The following is a 27,969-nucleotide window of genomic DNA, read 5'->3' on the forward strand; positions in this document are numbered from 1 at the left end:
AATTTCTTAAAAATTTAAGAGCCAAAAGTAGCATTTCGCCATAATTTGGAATTGGAAAAACTGAAAATTCCAAATTTCTATGGGGAAATAAAAGAATGGGCTAATTTTTTCAACGTGTTCCAAGACATGGTACACAACAACTATTACATATTTAAGCGCTTCCACTCCAGTGGAAATAGCACAGATTTTCGCCAAAACCTGGTCAAACTATTCAAAAAATAGCAATTTTAGCGATGAATACGTAATTAGGAAAAGTCGATATATTAATTCTGTCCATATTAATTACCAACTAAGTCAAAAAGCAATGCAAATAGATCTTCCTTTCTCTACACTTGAACTTAATTCTTGCCTCTCTACACTGAAAGGTAAAACTCCAGGCTTGGACAAAATCCCCTATCCGCTTATTAAAAACCTTCCCCCCATTGGTAAAACTAAACTATGCCAATTATACAACATAATATTTACAAATAGCGTATTACCTCAATTTTGGAAAACAAGTCTCACTATCCCCATACCAAAACCCAATAAACCAAAAAACACCACTGAAGGTTATCGCCCAATTTCACTTATTCCATGTCTATCGAAAGTAATGGAAAAAATGGTAGCAAGAAGATTAATGTGGTACCTCTTAAATAATAATCTACTTTCTAACCGACAAACAGCATTTAAGCCTGGTCGCGGTACAATTGATGCTCTTCTTACCTTAGATGAGGAAATATCAAACTCTCTCTCTAGTAAAAACCATTTTTCAATTATCTCGATTGACATGGAAAAAGCTTTCGACCGAGTGGGTGTCCATACTATCATAGCACAACTAACCACTTGGAAACTCGGTACAAAAATAATTAACTATATACGGCACTACCTTCTCAATCGAAAAATTCGCGTAAAAGTTAATGGTGTTATAAGTGAGCAATGTCCAATTGAGAACGGTATTCCAAAAGGCTCTCCTTTGTCTGTAACACTTTTCCTTATAGCCTTCGATCATTTAAGCCGTATAATAAATGAACACAAATACTTTAAACATCTACTGCATGCCGATGATCTTTATATCTTCAACGTCGTGCGAAATTCAAATACTTTTACTAACCAAATTAACACTCTTTTTAACAATATCTTAAGCTGGTGTCATATCAGTGGTACTAAAATCTCTACTAATAAATCTAAACACCTACACATATGTAACAAACGAAATTGTAATAATACCTCATTAAGCATCAACAACTGTAATATTATAAATGTAAATAAACTTAAAATTTTAGGCTTAATATTTAATCATAAGTATACATGGAATGATCACATAACAGAATTATGTTCATCACTTCATAATAGATTAAACGTAATTAAGTGCCTCAGCAATATAAAATTAGAAAGTAATTCCAACACACTCACTCACATAGTTAAATCAATAATTCTGTCAAAAATTGATTATGGGTTCCCTATATTCAGCAAAACATCAAAAAGAAACTGGTCAAAGATGGCGTCAGCATACCACACTGCAGCCCGACTTGCCATTGGGACTTTCCGTACTACCCCTATAGAAAACATTCTAGCCGACTACCTACTTTAGAAAACAGATTGCTTTACATCACCAGAAGCATGATTACGAAAATCATCAATGCCGAAGGCTCTCCTGTTAAAGCCGCACTAACAAACAGGCTACACCGGAAAAGAAAAACCAGGAAAACCTCAGCCTTGCAAACGCTGATCCATTCTGCAAAGGAAATGAATATTCATTTAAATAACCCAGTGATCCCAAGCCTTCGCGCTCCTCCTTGGAGTCTTACAAAAACGTGCGTTATTCTGGATTTGGCTAAATTTAAAAAAGAAATTACACCTCCAGACATTTATTTAAAATACTTCGCAGAAATAATAAGTTCTCATAAAAATTGGGATACACTCTACACAGACGGATCAAAGGATTACAATAATGTGGCCTTCAGTGTCGTTAAGGATAACTCAGTAATCATGTCAGCTATGCTACCTCCTTTTGCCTCAATTTTCACAGCAGAAGCAACAGCCATCCTGCACGCTTGCCTAATAGCAAAAAAGAGTAGACGTAAGCACCTCATCTTCAGTGACTCATTATCGTCGCTCAAAGCCATACTAAACATCAATTATGCTGATCCAACCGTTTCTCAAATTAGAGATATCCTCATCGACAATATTAGTAAAATCAAGTTATTATGGATACCCAGCCACATTGGTATACAAGGCAATACTCTAGCCGACGCCCAAGCCAAACATGCGACAAGAGCACCCTTAAAACTTATAAATACCAACAACAAAAACGACATTAAAAATTTTGCTAAAAAATCCTATCGTGAGGCAGAAAATGAACACTGGAGCCAATACTCCCACTATTACAAAATAATAAACCCTCAACGAAGATCGCCTCTCTTCCCTACAACCATATCCAGAAGACATTGCATTGTATACACTCGCTTTCGGTTGGGTCACACCAAACTAACACACAAACATATATTGGAAAACTCACAAACACCAGTTTGCCGATATTGTAATACCGAGAATCTCACAACTCAACATCTAATACAAAACTGCACATCATTGGAACACAACCGTCTCAACTTAAACTTAACAGAATTACTAACAAACGTAACACATACTAATATAAAAGAGTTTATTAAATTTATATGTACACTAGATATCTATTTTGAAGTTTGATACTCTTAAAAAACGAAACCATTGTATATTCGTTTACCAATATTTAAGAAGCTGATGGCCTTAGTTGCTAATGCTGTAAAATTTTTAGAATGTTAAGGTGTAATTGTATTATCCTTTTCAATAAATAATAATAATAATAATAACTATTACATATCTAGTTCTGAAAAAATGCTTCGTTTCCGCCTTTGCTTGAAAGGTGAAGCTGCTCGTCTGATTCAGCATTTACAGATATCAGCCGATAATTACAAAGCAGCGTGGAATATCCTTAAAGAAAGGTACGACAACAAACGGATTTTGTTCACGACACAGTGGGACAGAATAATGGATCAGCCAGTCATTAATAGTGACAACGCCGAAAGTGTAAGGCAGTTGCTAGACACTACAAACGAATGTCTCAATGCAATAAAGTCATTGGGCGTTAAAACAGAAGATATTTATAGCTCGAGTCATTGTACGGAAGCTAGACAAGGAAGGGCTCAGATTATATGAGCAGTTTGTAAGAAAGATTCCTGGACCAACACTTCCAAACATTAAAAGCAGTAGAGGATAATCAACAATTGTACAAAAACCGCAAGCTGTAAACATACAAAGTAAACCATTTGTCTTTCAACGTAAGGCAGCAAAGTATAAAATGTACCTATTGCAAGATATTGGGTCAAATAATTACTGATTGCCGAAAATTTAAGAACATATCTTTAGAAGAAAGACGTAAATATGCAAAAGATAAAAAAATTTGCTATAGATGCCTCAACCATAATTGGTTCGAAAATTGTGATAATAATTTTAAATGCAAAATTTGCAATAAAAGTCATAACGAACTTCTACATCCAGAGTCTGGGGATAGTAAAGCAGCAATGTCTACAAAATCAACATCAACAAAAGTAAATCTGGCCACAGGTCAGATAAAAGCAAAAGCTGCGAATGGCGAATATACATTGTTAAGAGCTTTAATTGACCAAGGGTCTCAGATAACATCAATATCTGAAGAAGCTTCGCAGATATTAGGTGCACCAAGAACAAAAATCCAAACAAAACTCCATGGGCTGGGAGGTGTTGTAGTTGGCGAATCAAAATTCAAGGTACATGTACAAATAACACCAAGATTCCTATGCCAACATGTGGAAAAAGTGGATGCAGTAGTTTTAACATCACTGACCACTACTCAACCAGATCAATCATTTAAATATGATATGACATTGGAAAAATTATACACTTGCTGATCCATTGTTTAATCGAACAGATAGAATAGATATGGTAATTGGTGGAGACATTTTTAGCCGAATCATTGAAAACGGTGTCAAAAAAAGTAAATGAGTCCTGGGACAAGCAACAAAATTCGGTTTGATTTTATCCGGAATCATCAATCAAAAAAAAATTCAGTAAGATAACATCCACGACTACCTACTTAGAGCGATTTTGGGAACTGGAGGAAATACCAGATGAAAACAATGCCGAATAGGGTGGGTCGATTCCGGACTTTTTTCGATTCAGGATTTCTAATAGTGCGGAAAAGTTGCCTTAGTACTTCCTGATTCCAATGCAACTTTTTGTTTTGAGATCGGATTGCATCTTCAATCCCAACTCCGGTCTTGAAATTTCGGAAATTCGTCTAAAATCGTGAAATTGTCTACCTAGCGCCTGAAATACGCATCTCATGGCAAAATGTATAAAACAAAAGTTATTTGTCACGACATTTGCTGTGGTATATGTGATGGTATATGTAACCATGGCCGTAGGACGAACCGTTCCCGAGATACGACCGAAAATGCGGCGCGCTACAGCACAAGGTTAAAATCGGCTTGCGGCCACACTTCTTGACGTTGGTTTCGCCGAGTGCTATCACTCACGTTCATTCACCTACGCCAAAGGACACGTTCGGATAGGTCTCCACACAAATATTTTTTCATCGAGTTCCTTCACTCTTGTCGGTGATTTCGCCGAGTTCTATCACATATATTCTCTCAACAGAACACAGAACTCAAAATGTCTGTATCTAAATTTAAATTTAGACAGAAATGCCCTGTTTGGCATATATCCGTACAATCTCTCTGAGTCCCAGTTACCTACTTACCAGGATGTTCTTTTGTGTTATCAGTTTGAAAGATTTCGTATAGGACGGCTCCGAGGCGACAACTATGAACCTAGGAATAAAGAGGTTACAGAAATAGTTGCAAAAAAGGTTGAAAATACTTTCAAAAAGTCATCTATTCCGATAGTTTCACACACCAGAGTTGTACAAATGCTCACCACAACCACAAGAAATTTCTGACTGTTAAACAAATGTTTTTAAGGAACCCAATAGGTTTGAGCTCTAAAAGAGACGACTTTGTCTCTTCTGCCGGAAAATTATTTGACATCGCTGCTTGTAAATGCATTTATTTTTCTTCTTGCACTTGTCCAAAGGAAAGGAAAGTTCCTATCAATGAACAACCATTTCTCTTAGACCAGAGAACCAGAAGGATTGGTCGCATTGGAAGTGTTGATCTACCTCAAACAAAAAAGATTACAAAGAAAAATGAACGTAAAGAACAGCTTTCAAAACGTCATTCAACATCAACACTTACCAGAAAAGTATCAGCTAGAACACGTGACCATTCAGATCAACCAGACTCTCATACAGACGACAACAATGTAGGTGCGTTGCACATGGATTCTTCCAAAAACGATGCTGATGATGAATTTTCTCTTCCATCCTCTAAAACCAAACAAAAGAAACTGGTATTAGAACACACTGCTTTAGCTGCTCAAAGATTTGGAGTAAGTGATAGGGCAGCGGCCTTGATTGTTTCATCTGCTTTTCTGGATGCCAAAAAAGAAGGTTTGATAACAGAGGATCAGGCTAGCTTTGTCACTGACAAATGCAAGATTAGTCGGGCAAAAAAAAGTGTTGGAGTTAAGCTCCAAAACACCGAAAGTATTGACTCTGTATATGGGCTGTATTTTGACCGCCGCAAAGACAATACACTTACACAAGTCAGCGAAGGTGAAAAGTACTACCGCGACACTGGCAAAGAGGAACATATTTCTTTTATAGCGGAACCTGGTTGTCATTACTTTGGCCACGTCACCTCTCCTTCCGGGTCAGCTGAGGATAAGACGCAAGCTATATGGCAACATTTACAAGACAATTCAGTTGATGTGGAACATCTAGAAGTTGTCGGTGCTGATGGCACCAACACGAACACAGGTTGGAAAGGTGGAATCATTCGGAAACTAGAAGAAAGAATAGGTATGCCATTACAGTGGGTTGTTTGTCTTCTACATTTCAACGAACTTCCATTTCGTGCTCTTTTCGAACACATAGATGGTGTCTCAAAGAGTCCAAATACATCCTCTGGCGACATAGGTAAACTGCTCCCTGATTGTGAGAAGTTGCTTGTTTCCAAATTTGAAAGTTGTCCATCCTGCCAATTACCTTCTGAGGTTATTAATCCGACCCAACTTAGCACAGACCAAGCTTATCTCTATAAAATATCAGAAGCTGTTACTTCCAGTCAATGTTCCTCAGATTTAGCGTCGATGCATCCAGGTAACATGTGCAAATCTCGCTGGCTCACCTGAGCAAATAGAATTCTGAGATTATACATTTCTACTGACAAACCAACAAAGGGAATAAAGATTTTGGTCAAGTACATATTTACAGTTTACTCACCTTTGTGGGTCTCAATAAGATTCAACAGTTCAATCAAAGATGGCTCGCGCCATCTCTATGCTGCAATTCAAAGGTCGAGATACTTACCTGCTAAACTGCGCAAGGTTGTCGATTCATCCATTCAACAGAATGCTTTCTTTGCTCTTCCAGAAAACATTCTCCTTAGTATGATGACTGAGGAACGGATAGAAGTCAGAAAGTTGGCCCTTGACCGTCTTCTGGCAGCCAGAGAAGCAGAGTCTGACACTGTAAATGGAAGGGTTAGATGTAATAAAGTGCCAAAGCTGAATTTCAAAGCTAATAATTATTACGATATGATTAACTGGAAGACTATTACCTTGACTGTTCCACCAGTTCTTTGTTCAGTTTCTAACGAAGAACTCATAAAAGGGCTGTCGGGAGACACTGCAGAGGTATGGAAATTTAGTGAATTCCCCTCTCACACCGTGGCAGTTGAGAGAACCGTCAAACTGGTGACAGAGGCATCTTCTAAAGTTATTGGCCCCTAATCTCGTGATCATTTTATACGTTCTACACTGAAATCTAGGCAATAAGTACCAAAGTTTAGTACAAAATCTTATTTTATCAATAAATTTGACACAGATTAAGACTAAAACAAGCCTGACATATGGTTGGTTGGTTGGGTTGGGCTTGGGAGGAACCCGAAGAGTAGCCACCTCCACGCCGTGGGTTCTAGGTGAGCAATACAGGTTAGCTGAGAGCTTCAACAATTTTCACCTTGTGCTGTGGCGCGCCGCCTTTTCGCTCGTATCACGGGAACGGTTAGTCCTACGGCCATGATCACATATACCATTTCGGTAGCAAATGACGTGACAAATAACTTTTGTTTTATACATTTTGCCATGAGATGCGTATTTCAGGCGCTAGGTAGACAATTTCACGATTTTAGACGAATTTCCGAAATTTCAAGGCCGGAGTTGGGGTTGAAGATGCAATCCGATCTCAAAACAAAAAGTTGCATTGGAATCAGGAAGTACTAAGGCAACTTTTCCGCACTATTAGAGATCCCGAATCGACCCGCCTTAATGTCAAAGAAGGTGATGCATGTTTAAAGCAGTTTGAAGAAACCATCAAACAAGATGATGATGGGCGATTTATTGAAGAAATCCCTTTCAAAGAAGATAGAGTTTTGGGTGATTCTCGCATGCAAGCTGTGGCGCGGCTTGTTTGTATGGAAAATAAATTTCAAAAAAGGAATAAACTAAAAGATGAAAGTGACGTTATGAGAGTTGGAGGTAAGCTGACAAACGCGGTATTGCCTTTTAGTTCGAAGCACCCAATAATTCTTCATAAATCAACTTTAACTGCATTAATAATTAAAGACCCACCCCATGCAATAATACATGATGTAAACCGGTTAACAGAAGCAATTATCAGGAGACAATACTGGATAATCGGAGTTAAAACGCAATAAAAAGTTGTATACGAAATTGTTGTAAGTGTATACGATAAAAATAAGTCTCTGCAAAACAAATAATGGGCGATCTATCAGAATTCAAAGTATCAATGTCGAGTCCGTTTACTTATACTGGAGTTGATTACGCTGGACCATCCCAAATGAGATGCTCAAAAGAACGTGGTCAAAAGTCCTTCAAAGGGTACATAGCAGTTTTTATATGCCTCTCAACTAAAGCTAGTCATCTTGAAGCAGTCAGTAAGTTATCATCAGACACGTTTTTGACAGCGCTAAGAAGATTTTTCGGCAGAAGAGGAAAGTGTCTTCATATCTACTCGGACAATGGATCCAATTTTGTTGGAGCAAATACGTGGCTTGATAAAGAGTTTACAGCAGCAATAAAGCAAAACTCAGATGTAATTTTGGCCAACAAACAAATAACTTGGTATTTTATTCCCCCGGCAGGCCCACATTTCGGAGGAATGCGTCCATTATATGCAATAAACGACGATAATGGGATAGATGCATTAACACCGGGTCATTTTCTAATCGGAACACCAATAAAGTCAATTCCATCTCTCGAACCAGATGTCAATTACTCAACACTAAGCAAATGGAAGTTAGCACAAATAATTCAACGAGATTTTTGGAATCGTTGGAAAAATGAATACCTTCATACACTTCAGCAAAGAAACAAGTGGAAAACTCCGGCAGACAATATTAAGGTGGGCGATGTGGTAATACCAAAAGACGAACCCGCCAAGTGATCTCTTGCTAAAATTATAAAAAGTCATCAAGGAAATGATGGCCGCGTTCGTGTGGTAACGTTGAAGCAATAACGCATAATCACAATTTGATTGTATATAACAAGAGACAAAAAAGAGCACCTTTGGAATGGGTTGGTTCCATTTACAATATGCTATTTGGGTTGATGGATGCCGATGACCAAGACCAAACATTTAAAAGAAGGTTTCAAGGCGCAAATTTCTGTAATCAATGCGACAGCAAATATTATCAACAAGAGCATATATGAAGTAAATGAGCAATTTACAAAACTTCAAACTCAAATTAATAAGTATCATTCTTAGATAATAAAAGATATTAATCGATATAAAATGGCTATACAATTTCAAATGCTGGTAACACAAATTATCATTCTTATGAGCGAATCTGAAAACACACAAAGATCCATAACTGAATTACTAATCGATTTGAATCAGGGAAGAATTAATCCAGCTCTTTTAACTCCCTTACAACTGAGTGAAGAATTGATGCTCTTAAAGAAAAAATACCTGCAAAACTTCAAATTCCTCGACACCAAAGCGACAGTCAATTACGTGATGTTTACAACCTCATGGAATAATTAAGGAGCAGATCAATAGAATAAGTAATAATGATTTTAATTTAAAGAATTTAAATCTAAAAAATCATAGCGGACACATATCTCTTATATTAGTTATTATAATAATTGTTATTTTTTTTATATGTTATGTACGCTACAAATCCAAGCCAAAGGGCAAAATTACGATTAATCTTTCTAATCGCACGAACACATAATGTAATCAAAAAAAATGTAATTATTATATTATTATAACCACATTTTTTGGCCCTAGGCAGTATGTTCAAATTACTTGAACAATAATAATACAGTCCACTATCAGTTGACCGCATACAAAAATGCAGCAAAATAAAAGAAAACAAGTAAGGAAGGGCTAAGTTCGGGTGTCACCGAACATTTTATACTCTCGCATGGTAAAGTGATAATCGAGATTTCATAATACGTCATTTACATATTTTTCAAATACCGTATTTTTGTAAAGTATTATTCCGCTATCATCATTGGTTCCTAATGTTTATACTCGTATTATACAGAGAAGGCATCAGATGGAATTCAAAATAGCGTTATATTTGAAGAAGGCGTGGTTGTGAACCGATTTCACCCATATTTCGTACATGTCATCAGGGTGTTAAGAAAATATTATATACCGAATTTCATTGAAATCGGTCTAGTAGCTCCTGAGATATGGTTCTTGGTCCATAAGTGGGCGACGCCACGCCCATTTTCAATTTAAAAAAAGGCCTGGGTGCAGCTTCCTTCTGCCACTTCTTCCGTAAAATTTAGTGTTTCTGACGTTTTTTGTTAGTCGGTTAACGCACTTTTAGTGATTTTGAACATAATCTTTGTATAGGAGGTGGGCGTGGTTATTATCCGATTTCTTCCATTTTTGAGCTGTATATGGAAACACCCGAAGAAAACGACTCTATAGACTTTGGTTGACATAGCTATAGTAGTTTCCGAGATATGTACAAAAAACTTAGTAGGGGCGGGGCCACGCCCACTTTTCCAAAACAATTGCGTCCAAATATGCCCCTCCCTAATGCGATCCTTTGTGCCAAATTTCACTTTAATATCTTTATCTTTGGCTGAGTGATGACACTTTATAGGTTTTCGAACTTATCCTTCTTATGAAGCCAACAAATACGTGTACCAAGTTTCATCATGATATCTCAATTTTTACTCAAGTTACAGCTTGCACGGACATACGAACGGACGGACAGACAGAGATCCGGATTTCAACTCTACTCGTCACCCTGATCACTTTGGTATATATAACCCTATATCTGACTCTTTTAGTTTCAGGACTTACAAACAACCGTTATGTGAACAAAACTATAATACTCTCGTTAGCAACATTGTTGCGAGAGTATAAATATGTAATAAGAATACAATACAGAAAAACAACCCTTATGGTGGTTATTGTATTCTTCATCAAAAATCTCACGTGCCTTAGACACACACACACATGTATTAAAATGTATCAAAACAACCCCATGTCAAGCAGCAATAAACAATATACTGCAATACATATAAACATACATACATACATATATATTTAGTTATTCAAGATAGTTTTAAAATTTGTACATAAGCAAGGAAAATACTAAATAAAAATCAGATTTGAAAGACAATCTCAATTGAAAAGATTCTTTTTATTTACATATTTTACTTCCCCCCACCAGTGGTAAGGGATAAAAGAAAACTTAAAAAGGAATATTTCAAATAAAGGAGCCGTTAGCTATTACTTATTGCCCCCCACCCGAGGTAAGGAAAAAGTGACGCAGAACTGCAACAACCTTTATTAATATCCGCAGTTTTTGGGCCAAATCCTCCGTCATGAAGTTGACTTGTGAACCTGAGTCCAACAAGGCTCTTGCGGGCAGGTATTCTCCACAAGAATAACTGCTGTTGCCAACATTACCCGATCAGCCACACTTATTATATGCATTGCGTGTGTAGTTGTTGTTGGTTGCGGATGAGGTTCAGGATACAGGATACTGCTGCAGTAATGTGTGGTGGGGCAGATTACAAACGTGACATCGAACCGCTTTGCATTTGAATACCGTATGTCCCTTACGCAAACAATTTATGCATAAGGTCACCGATTTGATAAACTCAAATCTCTGTTGAACAGAGAGAGTTTAAAAAATGGGGCAAGCTGTTAAATAGCACTTCGATTTACTCTGCTTGCATGTCGGCTGCTTTGCATTCGCTGCAACTAAAGCGGACTTCATCCCATTTATGTGAGACTGCTTCACGTGGTTCGCGCTGGCTGCTGCTATGGGTCTCGTCTTCGAAGATGATGCTCCTACAGCTGATAGGTGCTGGTAACGTCTATTTAAGGTAGCTTCACAATCCTTCCCAAATGGTAGCTTGTCGTAATCCAGCTGGCTTCGGGATAGTTGGTAGCTCAAAAAGTTTTGAAATTGTATTAAAAAAATTAAACATTTATTGTCGTAAACCTTTCTGAGACTTGCCAACGCCTTCGGATAGTTTTCATCCGACATTTGAAATTCTTTTACCGTGTCCAGATAGACAATTAACCAGATGGTTAAATTTTTCAATATCTGGGATGTTTGGATCATTGTAAATCAAACTCTCAAAAAATTCATGAAATTTTTAAATTCCGAGTATTCTCCCTTGAATTTCGGCGAATTCATTTTTGGGAGCTGTGAGACGTTACGAATGATGTTTCAGCAATAGGCGTTCTTTTTTTGGCCAAAATTGTTTCAATTATAATTTTTTTTCTACAATTATGTCCTCTAACTCCTCTTGGGCCATGTCGTTTTCATCAATCTCTTCAGTTTTACATTGACGTTTCATCAATTTTTCACTATGTGAGTTTAGTATATCAAGACGACATTCCTATTCGCTTGAATCTAATGACATAGTCTTTTCTAGAAGACCCGTGTTTATGAGCAAAATGCTACTTTTCGCCATCGTCCTTTGACGCTTTAATGACTTTAAGTCGATCAACTTCTCACTAGGAGAGAGGTTGGCGATAGTTGGCTTTGGCTTGATCAGTTTGCTTGTTTAAATTAAATTTCCGAAAAAAAATGATAAAGGTTGGCGACAGATCTATTGGGAATCGATTAGGAAACCGAAAAAATATATATGTATATCGATTCCCAAATATACGAAAGAATATCGATTTCCAAGTATACGAAAGCCAATAAGGTATGAAAAATGAGCAATAGCACATAAAGGTTTTTGAAAATGTTTTTTGTTTTCTTAACGAGAAAATTTTGCTGAGAAGCTTTATTTATTTTAAAATTTTTTGGTTTGCAATATATAAAAATGTCAAACCTTAATGTATAATTAAGAATGCTACCCCAAATTCCACAATCCTCCTTTCACTTAGATGCATAGATGAATATGTACATATACGTACTTATGTGAATATTATCTACAATAATATTATAAAGAGGAAAGATTTGTACCTATTTTTGTATGTTTGTATGTTTGTAATGAATAGGCTCAAAAAGTACTGGGCCGATTTAAAAAATTCTTTCACCAATAGAATGCTACATTCATCCAATTTGAAATAGGCTACATTTCATTTTGAAAAAAATTAGGGATCCTTGGTAAAATTTGAACAATGTAACCGAAGGTGTAGAAAAATGAGTCTTAATGTACAACAATATTGAAGAACATCATAATGTCTACAAAAAATTCCGCGGTAGCATATGTCCAACTTTGTAGTTATGTCACTACAACAACTTTTTTCATTTTAAACATTAATGAAAATGCTAACCAAATTCAAACCATGCTATTTATGTGTTTATGTTAATGTGTATTTCAACTCAAAGAATACAGTACAGCCAGTGGAAACACCGCCAGCAACAAAATTAACATTGACGAGTTTTTTCTCAACTTTCGTCAGTGATCCGTTTACGAGAACGTTGCTCTATTCGGAAATACCCTGATATTATACATGGTATGCATCGTCGAAGAAATAGTTGCGCAGAAAGCAAGGCCAACCACTAGATTGAAATCCTGATTTGTTCTCAACTAATGCATTAGGACGAATTTACACAATCCACCCGAAAAACGACGACTGTTTCTACCTTCGGTTGCTATTGATTAATGTACCCGGTTCAACTTTATTTGAGTCATTGGGTACTGTGAATGGTACGGTGTGTGCAAGGTTTGGAGAAGTAAGCCAGCAATTACAATTGCTGGAACACGTTAATCACTGGAATGAAAATGAAGTTCGCACACTTTTCGCGATAATCATTTCGACATATCAGCCTTCAAATCCGCGTCAATTATGGGATACGAACAAAAAAGACATTACCGAAGACATTTTACATGGCCTTCGCTAAAAATTGGAAATGGTAGAATTTTGGTTGATACTTCCGGTGGTTCGATATCAATTCCATCTTCCCTTTCTCAATTCACGAAAGGTAACTACGATTCCTTAAGTGCACGCGCAATGTTAGCTGCCAAAAATACCAATGTTGTTGACTTAAACTGGAAGATTCAAAGTCAAATTCCGGGAGACTTGCGCTCATACAAATCGATCGATCGTCTTGACAATGAAGACGGCGCCGTGAATTATCCAGTGGTATTTCTAAATTCTTTGGACAGGCTTGGTTTGCTACCGCATCATTTGCGTCTCAAAGTAGGATCGGTCGTTATTATGTTTCGCAATCATCATGCCACGAAACTGTGTAATGGAATCCAACTGATTGTGACGCACCTATCGAATCCAAGGGGCAGAATGTTTGATTCTACGAATTCCTTTGAGTTCTAACGATTTCCCATTTCAGTTCAAACGTATTTCGTTTCCAGTGAAAATTGCATGTGAGATGACAATCACCTAAAGATAGTCGCATAGTGTGAGGCATAAATTTGGAAATGTTATGTTTTACACACGGCCGTGGCGTGCTCACGAGTTCGAAAACCATCTTTTCTGTACACCGGAACAGAAACCAAAAAATGTTGTTTATCAAGCTGCGTTACTTTGAAAAAAAAAAAACAAAAATTAAATGATAAATTTAACTTTCTTTTCATTTCAAAACACATAATTTCACGTAGGACAACGGTTGCGGGGTCAGCGGCGAGAAAGTCGGCGTTGACGCGGCAGCAGTGGGGCGATGGTGTTGACCGTTCGGTACCGATGTGATCTTACCCCAAAATCGCGTTATGGTTACCTGTTGTGTTTAACGGCCGAAATTGCCGGTTTTTGTTTTTACGGCTTTTTTTCTTAACGGGTTTATACTTCTTTTCCAGCACTTTTTAGCGGCACTCGCGACACTTTTTTTTTACACCGCTATATTCACTTCGGAAATTACAGCAATTGAAGAAGCTGCGAAACTAAAACCCAAAGGCTGCAATCTAATAATATGCACCGATATTTATGTATAAATATTAGCGATATTCTCACACGTAGGGTCAAAGAGACTCTTATACGAGGCAAAAACATAAAAATTTTATACACGCAAGCGCATGTAATCATTACGGGTAATGAAAATGCCGATCAATTAGTAAAAGGCGCACACACTCATCCTACTTTTTTAATAAACAACTACACCGAAAAGGATATTAAAAGGAAGAAGAGGAAGAATGAAGAATTTAACTTCATTAAAAAACAACGTGTCTCAAATTATGAAAACAAAATTAATGCTCATTATAAAACTATGCATCAGTTATCTCAACAACATGGCAGCAAATCTAATTTTAAGACAAAACAGCAGCAACTTGTTTTGATGAGACTTAAACTCGGCCATACAAAACTAACGCACGGATATCTACTTTCAAAAGAATCACCACCACTTTGCATGAACTGCAATGATACCCTGACCATTCAACACCTAATAAACTGCTACAATGACACATCGCAAAATGTTGATTTGCATACCGCTAAAGCAACACTGGACTACGAAAATTAAAGAAAACGTCTACCTCCTTTACTATTAAAATTAATTTAGGGTTGAAATGTTCATATAAGTAAATTAATATGTATCTATACAAAATGGGACGAAGGCCTAAGCAGCCACTTCTTTTTTTTCTAGTATGTCTGTAAATTTATTTACAGGTCATATTAAAATAAATAAATAAATAATATATTTCTTTAATTACTTCAGGTGGAATATCAAGGTTAGTTCATTTACGTAGAAGTTGCGTAAGGCATTTTGAACTTGGAAAATCCTTTTACTTCTTGGGTTAAACAATATGTTTAACTTTCAAAAGAGTTGCCATTAACTAGCTTTGAACACTACTTATTTAAAAAAAAGGGTATAATTTCAAAATTTTCGCATTGACCGGAAATTATTTTGGTGTAATGAGAATTCAATTCTGTTTAACGCACTAATTATAAAATACGAAATGCAGCAACAAAGATAAGAAATGCAAATAGGACCGATTTTAGGTTAAATTAAGCTCAGAGTTCTTAAACACCTCAATGAGGACATTTGACGTTTGCCATCTTAAACGCGAGTTTCCTACGCAACTTAAAGTATTCTTATTTTCGTTTTAGTCATTTACGTTTGTTAGTTATAAATTGGCTTTTTAGAGAACTTTAGGCTCCATAAATTGGCTTGAGATGTCCTTATATCTTCCTTCGGGCGGTAACTCAATCTGGAAGACAAATCGAGCCTCTGTCAGGTGCGCCGTAAATTACTACAAAAAACTTAAACAGTAGTCTGTCACTATATTTATGGTTATAAAGTTCACTCTGCGAATTTGCTATGCAAATGGCGAAGACTGTGCTGTCGGGCAGAACTATGGTAGAAAATATGTTCTCTGACTCCAAAGATGTAATCTTCATGATTATCACTAGAAGGAAAAAACGGTCAAAGCGTCATTTTGTAGACTTATTGGTGCGGATGCAGTTTTCTTCACTTACTATCTCAACCCCTGACTTCCACCTTCCGTGACGAGGTTAAGAAATTGGAGCATCGCTGGGTCAACTGCATATGCTACATGTTTTTTAAATAAAGTAGTTAGGAATTCTTCTTCTTCTTCTTTATTGGCGTAGACACCACTTACGCGATTATGGCCGAGTTAACAACAGCGCACCAGTCGTTTCTTCTTTTCGCTACGTGGCGCCAATTGGATATACCAAGCGAAGCCAGGTCCTTCTCCACTTGGTGCTTCCAACGGAGTGGAGGTCTTCCTCTTCCTCTGCTTCCCCCGGCGGGTACTGCGTCGAATACTTTCAGAGCTGGACTGTTTTCATCCATTCGGACAACATGGCCTAGCCAGGGTAGCCGCTGTCTTTCTATTCGCTGAACTATGTCAATGTCGTCGTATATCTCGTACAGCTCATCGTTCCATCGAATGCGATTTTCGCCGTGGCCAATGCGCAAAGGACCATAAATCTTTCGCAGAACTTTTCTCTCGAAAACTCGCAACGTCGACTCATCAGTTGTTTACATCGCCCAAGCCTCTGCACCATATAGCAGGACGGGAATTATGACTGACTTCTAGAATTTGGTTTTTGTTTGTCGAGAGAGGACTTTGCTTCTCAATTGCCCACTCAGTCCGAAGTAGCACCTTTTGGCAAGAGCAATCCTGCGTTAGATTTCTAGGCTTACATTGTTGGTGGTGTTTATGCTGGTTCCAAGATAGACGAAATTATCTACAACTTCATAGTTATGACTATCAACAGTGACGTGAGAGCCAAGTCGCGAGTGCGACGACTGTTTGTTTGATGACAGGAGATATTTTGTCTTGCCCTCGTTCACTGCCAGACCCATTTTCTGTGCTTCCTTATCCATTCTGGAGAGAGCAGAACTAACGGCGCGGGTGTTGAGGCCGATGACATCAATATCATCGGCATACGCCAGCAGCTGTACACTCTTATAAAAGATTGTACCTGCTCGATTAAGTTCTGCAGCTCGAATTATTTTCTCCAGCAGCAGGTTGAAGAAGTCGCACGATAGTGAGTCGCCTTGTCGGAAACCTCGTTTGGTATCGAACGGCTCCGAGAGGTCCTTCCGATTCTGACGGAGCTTTTGGTGTTGCTCACCGTCAGCTTACACAGCCGTTTTAGTTTTACGGGGATACCAAATTCAGACATCGCGACATAAAGGCAACTTCTTTTCATGCTGTTGAAAGCAGCTTTGAAATCGACGAAGGGGTGGTGTGTGTCGATTCTCCTTTCACGGGTCTTTTCCAGGACTTGGCGCATGGTGAATATCTGGTCGGTTGTTGATTTTCCAGGTCTCAAGCCACACTGGTAAGCTTCAATGACGGTGGGCTTTATTTTTTCACATAATTCGCTCGATAGAACCTTATATGCGATGTTGAGGAGGCTTATCCCACGGTAGTTGGCGAAGATTGTGGGGTCTCCTTTTTATGGATTGGGCACAGGACACATAAATTCCAATCGTTGGGCATGCTTTCGTCCGACCATATTTTACAAAGAAGCTGATGCATTCTCCTTATCAGTTCGTCTAAGCGGCGTTTGAATAGCTCGGCCGGCAATCCATCGAGACTCGCCGCTTTGTTGTTCTTCAGGCGGGTAATTGCTACGAGTATTCGAACGTCTTCATGGTCGGGCAATGGAACGTCTGTTCCATCGTCATCGATTGGGGAATCGGGTTCGCCTTCTCCTGGTGTTGTACGTTCACTGCCATTCAGCAGGCTGGAAAAGTGTTCCCTCCATAATTTAAGTATGCTCTGGGCATCGGTGACTAGATCGCCTTTGGGGGTTCTACAAGAGTATGCTCCGGTCTTGAAACCACATGTTAGCCGCCGCAATTTGTCGTAGAATTTTCGAGAATTACCCCTGTCGGCCAACTTATCAAGCTCTTCGTACTCACGTATTTCGGCCTCTTTCTTTTTCTGTCTGCAAATGCGTCTCGCTTCCCTCTTCAACTCTCGATATCTATCCCATCCCGCACGTGTTGTGGTCGATCGTAACGTTGCGAGGTAGGCAGTCTGTTTTCTCTCCGCTGCGACACGGCACTCCTCGTCGTACCACCTGTTCTTTTGCGTTTTCCGAAAACCAATGATTTCGGTTGAAGCTGTACGTAAGGAGTTTGAAATGCCGTCCCATAGTTCCCTTATACGGAGTTGTTGACGAGTGATCGCAGAGAGTAGGAGTGCGCTCCTTTATATGCTGTCTGTTGTGATTGCAGCTTCTCGACGTCGAACCTTCCTTGTGTTTTTTGACGTGCGTCTTTTGCTGCACAGAGGCGGGTGCGAATCTTGGCTGCAACAAGATAGTGGTCCGAGTCGATGTTAGGACCTCGGAGCGTACGCACATGTAAAACACTGGAGACGTGTCTTCCGTCTATCATAACATAATCGATCTGGTTGGTGGCTTTTCGATCCGGAGACAGCCAGGTAGCTTGGTGAATTTTCTTGTGCTGGAATCTAGTACTACAGAATACCATATTTCGGGTCCCGGCGAAGTCGATCAGCCTCAACCCATTTGGGGATGTTTCGTCGTGGAGGCCGAATTTACCGACCTTAGTGCCAACGATACCTTCTTTGCCCACCTCGGCGTTAAAGTCGCCATGCACGATATTGGGGGCAGCACTCATAAGTGCGCTGAAAGCGCTCATAGAAGGTATCTTTGGTCACATCGTCCTTCTCTTCTGCCGGGGCGTGGGCGCAAATAAGCGATATGTTGAAGAATATTGCTTTGATGCGGATTATGGCTAGACGTTCATTCACCGGAGTGAATGATAGTACTCGGCGACGGAGTCTCTCTCCCACCACGAATCCCACACCAAACTTGCGCTCCGTTATATGACCACTGTAGTAAAGCCACAAGGACCTACTCCTCTCTGCCCTTGTCCCGTCCATCGCATTTCTTGGACGGCGGTGATATCAGCCTTTATTTTCGCGAGGACATCAATCAGCTGGGCAGCGGCACCTTCCTAATTAAGGGTCCGGACACTCCAGGTGCATGCCCTGATATCGTAGTCCTTAACACGTTTGCCATGGTCGTTATCAAAAGGGGGGTCTCATCCGAGGCTTGTTGCTTTTTTTCATTGGGGGTGTTTTTTTTACGTGGCGAGTCCCAAACCCAGCGCACAACCCTGCGGAGGGGATGTTTCGCCTTCTCACTTTAGCTTGCCTTCAAACGGATGTTTTAGGCTACCCAGAGGATACTTGGTCAAAGACCGGAAGTCGTGAGCTGATTGAGTCATATGTAAAAGAATCGTTTCTGGCCACTCCCAAGTGAATAACGATCAGAGAACTTTCCTCACTTGCCTGAACTTCTACACATGACTCCATCCTCCAAATGCTACTTGGATACACGAAATATTGTTGCTTCCTTTGCGAATGGAAAAGCCGTGTGTGAGGCTATCATTATGTACAGAAGCAGTGGCCAGTACGTCAGGCACTCACTCCGGGACAAAAGAAAAACGTTACCACCCTTGCATATTAAATTGGGTCTAATGAAAAATTTTGTTAAGGCAATGGACAGAAATAGAAGAGGGTTCTTTTGTCTGAAAAAAATTCCAAGAGTCAGTAAAGAAAAAATAAGGAGGGCATATTTGTGGGTCTTCAAATATGAGAACGAATGAAAAATAAAGCATTTGAGGAAATTCTCAATGAAACTGAAATACGAGCCTGGAGTGCCTTTAAAAGCGTTGTTAAACATTTTCTTGGAGATGTGGAAGCTGAAAATTACAAAGACCCTGTGACTGATCTTGCCTATAAAAAAATGTGTTGCAACATGTGCCTTAAAATTCTCTTTCTGGACTCCCATCTGGATTTTTTCCCCAAAAATTTAGGATCCGTAAGTGACAAACATAGGGAGCGGCAAGTGGAATGGCAGTTTGCTTACCGATTATCGCTGAAAAACATCGACAGTAACATTTTAAGGTTCTCTTTGGTTAATTAAATAATATAACAATAATATATATATCCCTGTTCTTTTTTTAACAAAAATCCTCATAGCAAGAAAAACATTTTTTACATAATTAACAATTTGTTCTGTTCATATCATAAAAAACAAGTGGATTTTTGTTATTAAAGGCATCGCTACAATCTCCGAACATTTTGTGCAGAGCAGACCAAGTCAGTATATGATTAAAAAAATTAATTGTGAAAAACATTATAGCTTCGGTGCAGCCGGAGGTTAACCTTTTGTCTTGCTTTAACAGAACGAAATATTGGAAATATAAAATATATATATAAATAACTTGAACTAATCTGGAATATTCACATTCCAAAAACATATCTATAGAATGGATTAAATAAAGTGGATTGATTTTCTATATTATATATTATTTGGCATACTTATTGTCATATAGTACCTTTTGCAGCTCAATATAAGTATGTATGTGCTCAAGGTGATTTGGTGTTTCAGTTTTTTCATATGATCGATTTGAAATGCCGAAATGTCAATGAAATCCAAAAAAATTGATACTTTTCTGCTTGGTAAAGGGCATAAAATAAAAAAAAAAACATTTAAATAATATTTCATAACAATTTTACTCAGGGTTGAAAAGCTATGGTAAGTATACTGAAATAAGTTTTAATTAAAAGCATATTTCTCTAACAAAGGAATTAAAAGTAAGATAAAACAAGTACGCACTGTACAAAAACCAAAAATGTAGTAATAAAATCGCTCGAAACGAACATGAATAAAGTCCTTTACACAAACACACATAAATGTGTACCATCTCCTTTATTTCAATATTATTCACGACTTCTATTATTTTTTTTTGACAGAAATTGTCTGAAAAGTGATTCGTTTACGAATATAAAATTTATATACATATGCCTTCAGCAAAGTAAAGAAACCACATGTAATATTCTTTATCATGCTATTGTAAGGAAACAAATACAAAAACACGTGTATGTTTTCATTCGCATTGAAGACGCCTTTCGCTGCCTGACTTACTTGAAAATAATTTCCTTCTTGCTCAAAACAATCATTGGAAATGAGTGAGACGAGCTTCCGTAGTATTGACTTCGAAAAGCGACATAAATATTAAGATAAGTATAACCTGATGGAAGGCAAACGCGAATGCTAATTGAATTTTATTTCAATAATTGCAGAAAAATATAGTTATATAAATTTACATGAAGGCAAAGTTTGATTAGTTTGAATATGGTGAAGTGCACTCAGGACAAGTCGAGATATATATGTGCGTATGTATGTAAATATTATATATACCTATATATATGACTGGTTCTATTTTTATATGTAAGAAAGCTGGTAAGTTAGGCGGAATCGAAAAATGATTACGGATGACGATAAACTTGTTAGGCACAGAAATGGAACTGAAGAATGAAGCAATCGAAATTTGAATACAATACTTGAAAATATCGTCTTTTAAAAATTGAATATTGTCGGTATAATTGATAATTTCTTTATTATTTTAATTTAAGACTAATTTCGTTTTCGTTTTGTATTAATTGTAGTTACCACAAATATGGTTCAATTTAAATGGAATTGAAATGTTAGAAAAGGTTCCAATAGGTTCTTGAAGAACAACCCAAAAGTACTACAAATTAACCTATGTACGTAAGACTATTTTAATTTATATCTGCCTTGTGATTAGGAATAAATCTGAATCCATGTTTTACCTATCCAACATTGACCTGAAAAACTCAAAAATCGTTAAATATACTTTAAGGGGTCTAAGTTAGTCTTTGAAGTCTCATATTTTAATTATAGATCTTTAATCAAGCACCAAATTTTCATAATTGTTATAACTTATTATGTTTTTGAGATATTTTTAGACTTCTATAGCTATCAGAAAGTGGACTCCTCATCGTTAAATTGTAAGAAAAGGCCCTGGTTCATAATGCAAAATATTTCAAAACCTACATTGGCGAATTCCCTTCCATTATTTCTACTTCACTCATTTCAACGCTTCGTTATTCATCGATTAAATAGTTTACATATCTTTTTTTGTTTTTTTTTTATTTCAATAGGTAACTTAAGATAACATAAAATAAACTAACGAACAATTTGTTTTGCTTATTGTATAATACAATACTTACCAAGGTGCATTGACGGCGCATCTTAAAACTTTGCTTTGAAATTTCTGGATTTGTGCAACAATGCTAGAGCTTGAGCAGCCCCAAAGTTGTATCCCATAACTGGTCTGAACACCTGCTACACGACAGACAGAACCGCAGTATCACCTGCAAATGTTGCTGTAATACAATTGTCGTCATGTGGTAGATCGCACGTAAAGAGTAGGTAAAGGATGGGTCCTAACACACTACCCTGAGGAACACCAGCCTTTATTTCCTTTAAATCGGAGTGCATATCTCCATGTTTAATTCGAAAAAATCAGTCCGAAAGGTATGATATTAAAATATTGTAATATTTTTTTTGGTAAAAACATTTTAAGTTTGCTTAGGAGCCCGCCATGGCAAACTTTATCAAAGCATTAGACACGTCGAGGAAAACGGCCGAGCAAACTTTTTTCTTCAGAGGCATTTTCAATGACTCGAGTTGTTCTATGGACTTGATCAATAGTGGAGTGATTTTTTCTAAAGCCAAACTGATGCGCCGGCATCAGCTTCCTCTCTTCATTTATGTTGTTAATACGCACAGCAAGCAGTTTTTCCAAAAGTTTTGAGAGTATTGGCTGGAGAGATATGGGCCGATATGAAGTATTTTCATGCGCTGCTTACCAGGTTTATTGAACAAAATCACCTCTGCAATTTCCAATAAATAGATACGTATTGAAAATTTATAGTGACATTCATTATAGCAGTAATTTTACATAATTATAACGTTGTGAGGAAGCTGTTTTAGTATATCACTGGTAATAAGGTCAAACGCAGACGATTTTTTAGACTTCAGTCTTTTTATTTCTGCACATACCTCATCATTAGTTATTAGAGGAATTTCGGTATAATTCTCGTAAGTATGGACATTTCTGCTGCATTAGATGTGTCATATGGTTTGAAGACACCTTCAAGGTATGCCGAAAAAACATTTGCTCTCTATATATCGCTCTTGGCCCATGTCTGGTCTGGTTTCTTTTAATTGGTGTACTACTCCAGGCTGCATATTGAATTGTATTTGTCAAATTCATGATTTCGTTATCTAGCTCGGATTTACAACTTATTTTCACGTGACTATCAACATTTTATAGCATTTGCTTAAAGTATTCCCAGTCAGTATTTTTATTTGTTAGCGAAAGTGGAGGTTCCTTCAATTTGTTTAAATATAACATAATACAAACACCACCTAATCCTGCTTTAGTGACTGTCTACTTATGTTAATAAAGCGTAAATTGAAAATATTTTATTACCACCATAACGCAGCACTTACCGCACATGTCCAAACATAAATTTCAGCTTCTTTATTATTTGTACTTTACCGTTAATTGGCTGGTGCTCTTACATATGTATAAGTAAGTACTTCCTTATATGTTTATATAGACTACTGCATGGAGTTAAAAAAAAAAAAAAACAAAAAAAATAGTTGAATTGATATTCCCAAATATTGCATTCAGAAAATTTGGAGATCCCGAAAAATTAATGTGACTTTCTGTCAAAATAGTATTAATACGTGTTAAAATAACTCAATTAACTTATAACCGGATAACTTTATTAAATAATCTTTATATCTCGAAAACGTAACATAATTTTAATGCTTTATATAGAAGTCTCCACTGTTCATGGAATTAACGGTTTTATGTTATTATTTTAACTAATTGACCCCGCAGCCGTTGTCCTGCGATAAATTATGTGTTTTGAAATTAAAAGAAAGTTGATTTATATTGTGGTTAAAATCATTTATTTGCGATTTCTCCACATTTTTTTTTTCAATGTAACGCAGCTTGATAAACAACATTTTTTGGTTTCTGTTCCGGTGCGTAAATGTACAGAAAAGATAGTTTTCCAACTCGTGAGCACGCCACGTATATCTGGCCGTGTGAAAAACATGGCATTTTCAAATTTATGCCACACACTATGCGATTATCCTTGTCCTGTTGATTGTCATCTCAAATGCAATTTTCACTGGAAACGGAATACGTTTTAATTTAAAAATCACGGCTTCGCATTTGCCCGTGCACTCAAGGAATCTTAGCTACGATAATTTAGCCATTGTCTGAACATTCTTTCGTGAAATGATAATCGGTAGATGAAATTGACATCAAACCACAGGAAGTATCAACCGGAATTGACCCATTTCCAATTTTTAGCGAATTCGATGTAAAATGTCTTCGGCAATCTCATTTTTGTTCGTATCCCATAATTGACGCGGATTTTTAAGGTGATATGCCGAAATGATCATCGCGAAAAGTGTGCGAACTTCATTTGCATTCGAAGTAGCTATCGCATCGTCCATCGTTTGATTCCAGTGATTATCATGTTCCACTAATTGTAATTTCTGGCTTGCTTCTCAAAAAGTTGCATACACCGTACCATTCACACTACGCAATTACTCAAATGAAGGTAGCAGCAATCGTCGTTTTTCCGGTGGATTGTGTTAATTTGTCCTCATGCGTTAGTTGAGAACACACCTGGATGGCCATCTACCGGTTGGCCTTGCTTTCTGCGTAACTATTTGAATTGACGATGCATTCCATGTACATATAATATCAAGGCATTTCCGAATAAAGCAATGTTCTCGCAAACGGATCACTGTCGAATGTTGTGAAAAAACTCGTAAATGTTAGTTTTGTTGCTAGCGGTATTTCCACTGGCTGTACTGTATTCTCTGGGTTGAAATGCAGTCCTTGGCCATTTTCCAAATTAACTGCGAGACGCAAAACAGTAAATGTTCATGAATTGCCAAAATAAATATCCCACAAAGCGCTTTATTGCAGTTCACGTATCGACCGTATCGTTCAAGGCCAGTAACCGCCATATTGCTTCTTTTGGTGACGTTATTACAAACGTATTTGATCGATTACACCAAATTTCAATGCTCAACAATGATATGAATTTTTAATGTGAATTGGACAATAATGTTTATATAGTACGGTCCATGTGTTGTCAACTTTGTTGTGTTGTTAACTTCAATATTCATGCCTCTAAATTGAATGCTATATGTTCTACCATTGTCGACTGGTGAGCAACGCTGATAGAGTGGATACCCCTCATTTCCAGTTTGTGTTTCCGAAAGAAAAGCAAGTGGATAGTGTTTCGTGCATTTATTGTCAGACATACAAACCGAAGTGGGATTGTAGTGTCCGCAAAGTCCAGAAACCATATTAGTTTTCGCCACTTCGTTTAATACTGGATTTTTCTCTGCATCAGGAATTTCCGCAGAAATGATTTCATCAATTTAATCTGGTGTAACCACAATCCAAAGAAGAAAGTGTATGTGCGCCAAACCTCTCTTTTGCCATTCAACAGAGTACATCTACCATCTAATAGCACCACATATACGTGTGTCACCGCATCCTGGAAGTACTTCTTGCCTTGCTTTGCATTGGGCTGCCATACTTTAATGGCAAATGGCTCTTTGTGTGAAACACACGTACAGTTTTCACTGAATAATTTTCAATAATTTTTCTTTTGAATAGCCGGAATAAAAAAGCAAGCGAACGAAATTGAACGATTCAAATAATTTACAAATCAAAATATTGAAAAACAAAATAAACAAATATTAAAAAAAAAAATTGTATAGAAAAAAGTTACTTTTTGGAACTATCCAATTTTCCGACTTTTCCTCATGAAAAGTATAATGTGTTTTCATTTCTAAACCTTCCTCGATCCACAACGAACATCCTCTGAAATTTTCATCAAGATTGGTGTAGCCGTTCTCTTAGCGTTACTAACAAACAAACATTCATTCGTCTGTTTGGGAAAAAGAAAGGGGCTCTTTTTGGGGGTTTTCCGGCAATTATTCGAATTTTTCTTGCCGTAAAAACCAAAAAATTGGCAAAACTGTTCCAGGCGTTTTTGAGATATGCGCTTACCAACACGTTTTGCGATCCATTTTTATATATAAGAAGATAAGATAAATAATATACTATACATATGAGACGTATAAATTATACTTATAAAAATCTCACTCACTAATATTGCGCTCAGAAATTTTCGGTTTTTCGAAATATTATCTACAATATCATTATTAAATAGTTTCGGTGCCCCGAAATTGAACATTTCATTTTGTTTCCAATACTCTTTTTCAAAAACTGGATTAAACTTATTTTATGTACTACTTGTATATTAATAATTTATTCCTATAATAATCGAGTATTTTGTTCTGATTCCGATAACGTTAACTGCATATTTCATTTATATGTACATATAATACTTCAATAAAGAACAGATAATTCGAACGGGTATTTAATGTGCATTCTAATTGCAAATGTTGAATAAATAGTTGTTAAGCCGATTACACCGTACGGTATATTTCTATGGTAGCCTATGATAGAAAAGAAATACGCGGCAAGGGATACGGAGTGTAAGCAAGGAGCAGCTAGAATATTCTTTAAGGGGTCAGTAGGGTATTCTGGCCTGTTTTCTTGACATTTTTTGTTTTATAGAAATTATGTGATAATCGAGATTTCATTATCCGTCATTTACATATTTTTTTATGTTGCTGTAAATTTAATTAGATTAGCAGTTCCTGAGATATGGGTTTTGGTCCATAAGTGGGCGACGCCACGCCCATTTTCAATTTTTAAAAAAAGCTTTCTTCTGCCATTTCTTCCGTAAAATATAGTGTTTCTGACGTTTTTTGTTAGTCGGTTAACGCACTTTTAGTGATTTTCAACATAACCTTTGTATGGGAGGTGGGCGTGGTTATTATCCGATTTCTTCCATTTTTGAACTGTATATGGAAATGCCTGAAGGAAACGACTCTATAGAGTTTGGTTGACATAGCTATAGAAGTTTCCGAGATATGTACAAAAAACTTAGTAGGGGGCGGGGCCACTCCCACTTTTCGAACAAATTTACAACCAAATATGCCACTCCCTATTGCGATCCTTTGTGCCAAATTTCACTATAATATCTTTATTTATGGCTTAGTTATGACACTTTATAGGTTTTCGGTTTTTGCCATTTTGTGGGCGTGGCAGTGCGCCGATTTTGCCCATCTTCGAACTTAACCTTCTTATGGAGCCAAGAAATACGTGTACCAAGTTTCATCATGATATCTCAATTTTTACTCAAGTAATAGCTTGCACGGGCGGACAGACGGACGGACGGACAGACAGACATCCGGATCTCAAGTCTACTCGTCACTCTGATCACTTTGGTATATATAACCCTATATCTGACTCTTTTAGTTTTAGGACTTACAAATAACCGTTATATGAACAAAACTATAATACTCTCCTTAGCAACTTTGTTGCGAGAGGGTCTTATTTATAAATAATTATTATTAAATATAAGAAATAAAAAAAAATAAATGTATAAATTGAAATAATAATTAAATTAAATAATAAAACAAATCATATTTATTATTAGTAACTTAATTAATATTTAAATCTAATCTAACTTTTTTTAATAAATCTAATTAATATTAATAAATATTAAATTTATTTATAAATATTTTATTCATATATTTATTTAAAATGAAAATTTTATTTTATTTGTATAAATATTAAAAATAAATTAACGATATACTAAGTTAAGATTAATATAAATATATACATGTATATAAATATTTAATTAATGAATAGATATCTATATTCATATTAAAAAAGCCTTAAGATTCATAGATAAATAACAGTATTATCAATTTTATTAGTATATAATGTAATAACATAACATTTTAAAATTGTTATAAATTAATGTTAAAAATAAATTTATTATAACCATTTATCAATTTATATGAAGTTGATCTCTTAATTCTCGGAAATGTCTATATTGGAATTTAAAATTATCTAGATTCATAAAAACTAATTTTTTAAATAGTACTTTTTTTATTTAAATACTTAAAGCTTAATTCATAATTAAGTTATGTAGACAACTTAAATCTGAATACAGAAAAAAATATTAAAATTAGATCAAAACAGCCTATTTTAA

At 36.8% G+C, this 27,969-nt stretch overlaps 1 pseudogene; it reads left to right on the top strand.

The window, feature by feature from the left end:
- The first annotated feature begins 3,006 nt into the window (after window positions 1-3,006).
- The window catches only part of LOC120770693, a 26,019-nt pseudogene continuing 1,056 nt past the window's right edge, over window positions 3,007-27,969 (top strand).

This window comes from Bactrocera tryoni, chromosome 3 (genome assembly GCF_016617805.1).
Source record: "Bactrocera tryoni isolate S06 chromosome 3, CSIRO_BtryS06_freeze2, whole genome shotgun sequence".
Classification (NCBI taxonomy): domain Eukaryota; kingdom Metazoa; phylum Arthropoda; class Insecta; order Diptera; family Tephritidae; genus Bactrocera; species Bactrocera tryoni.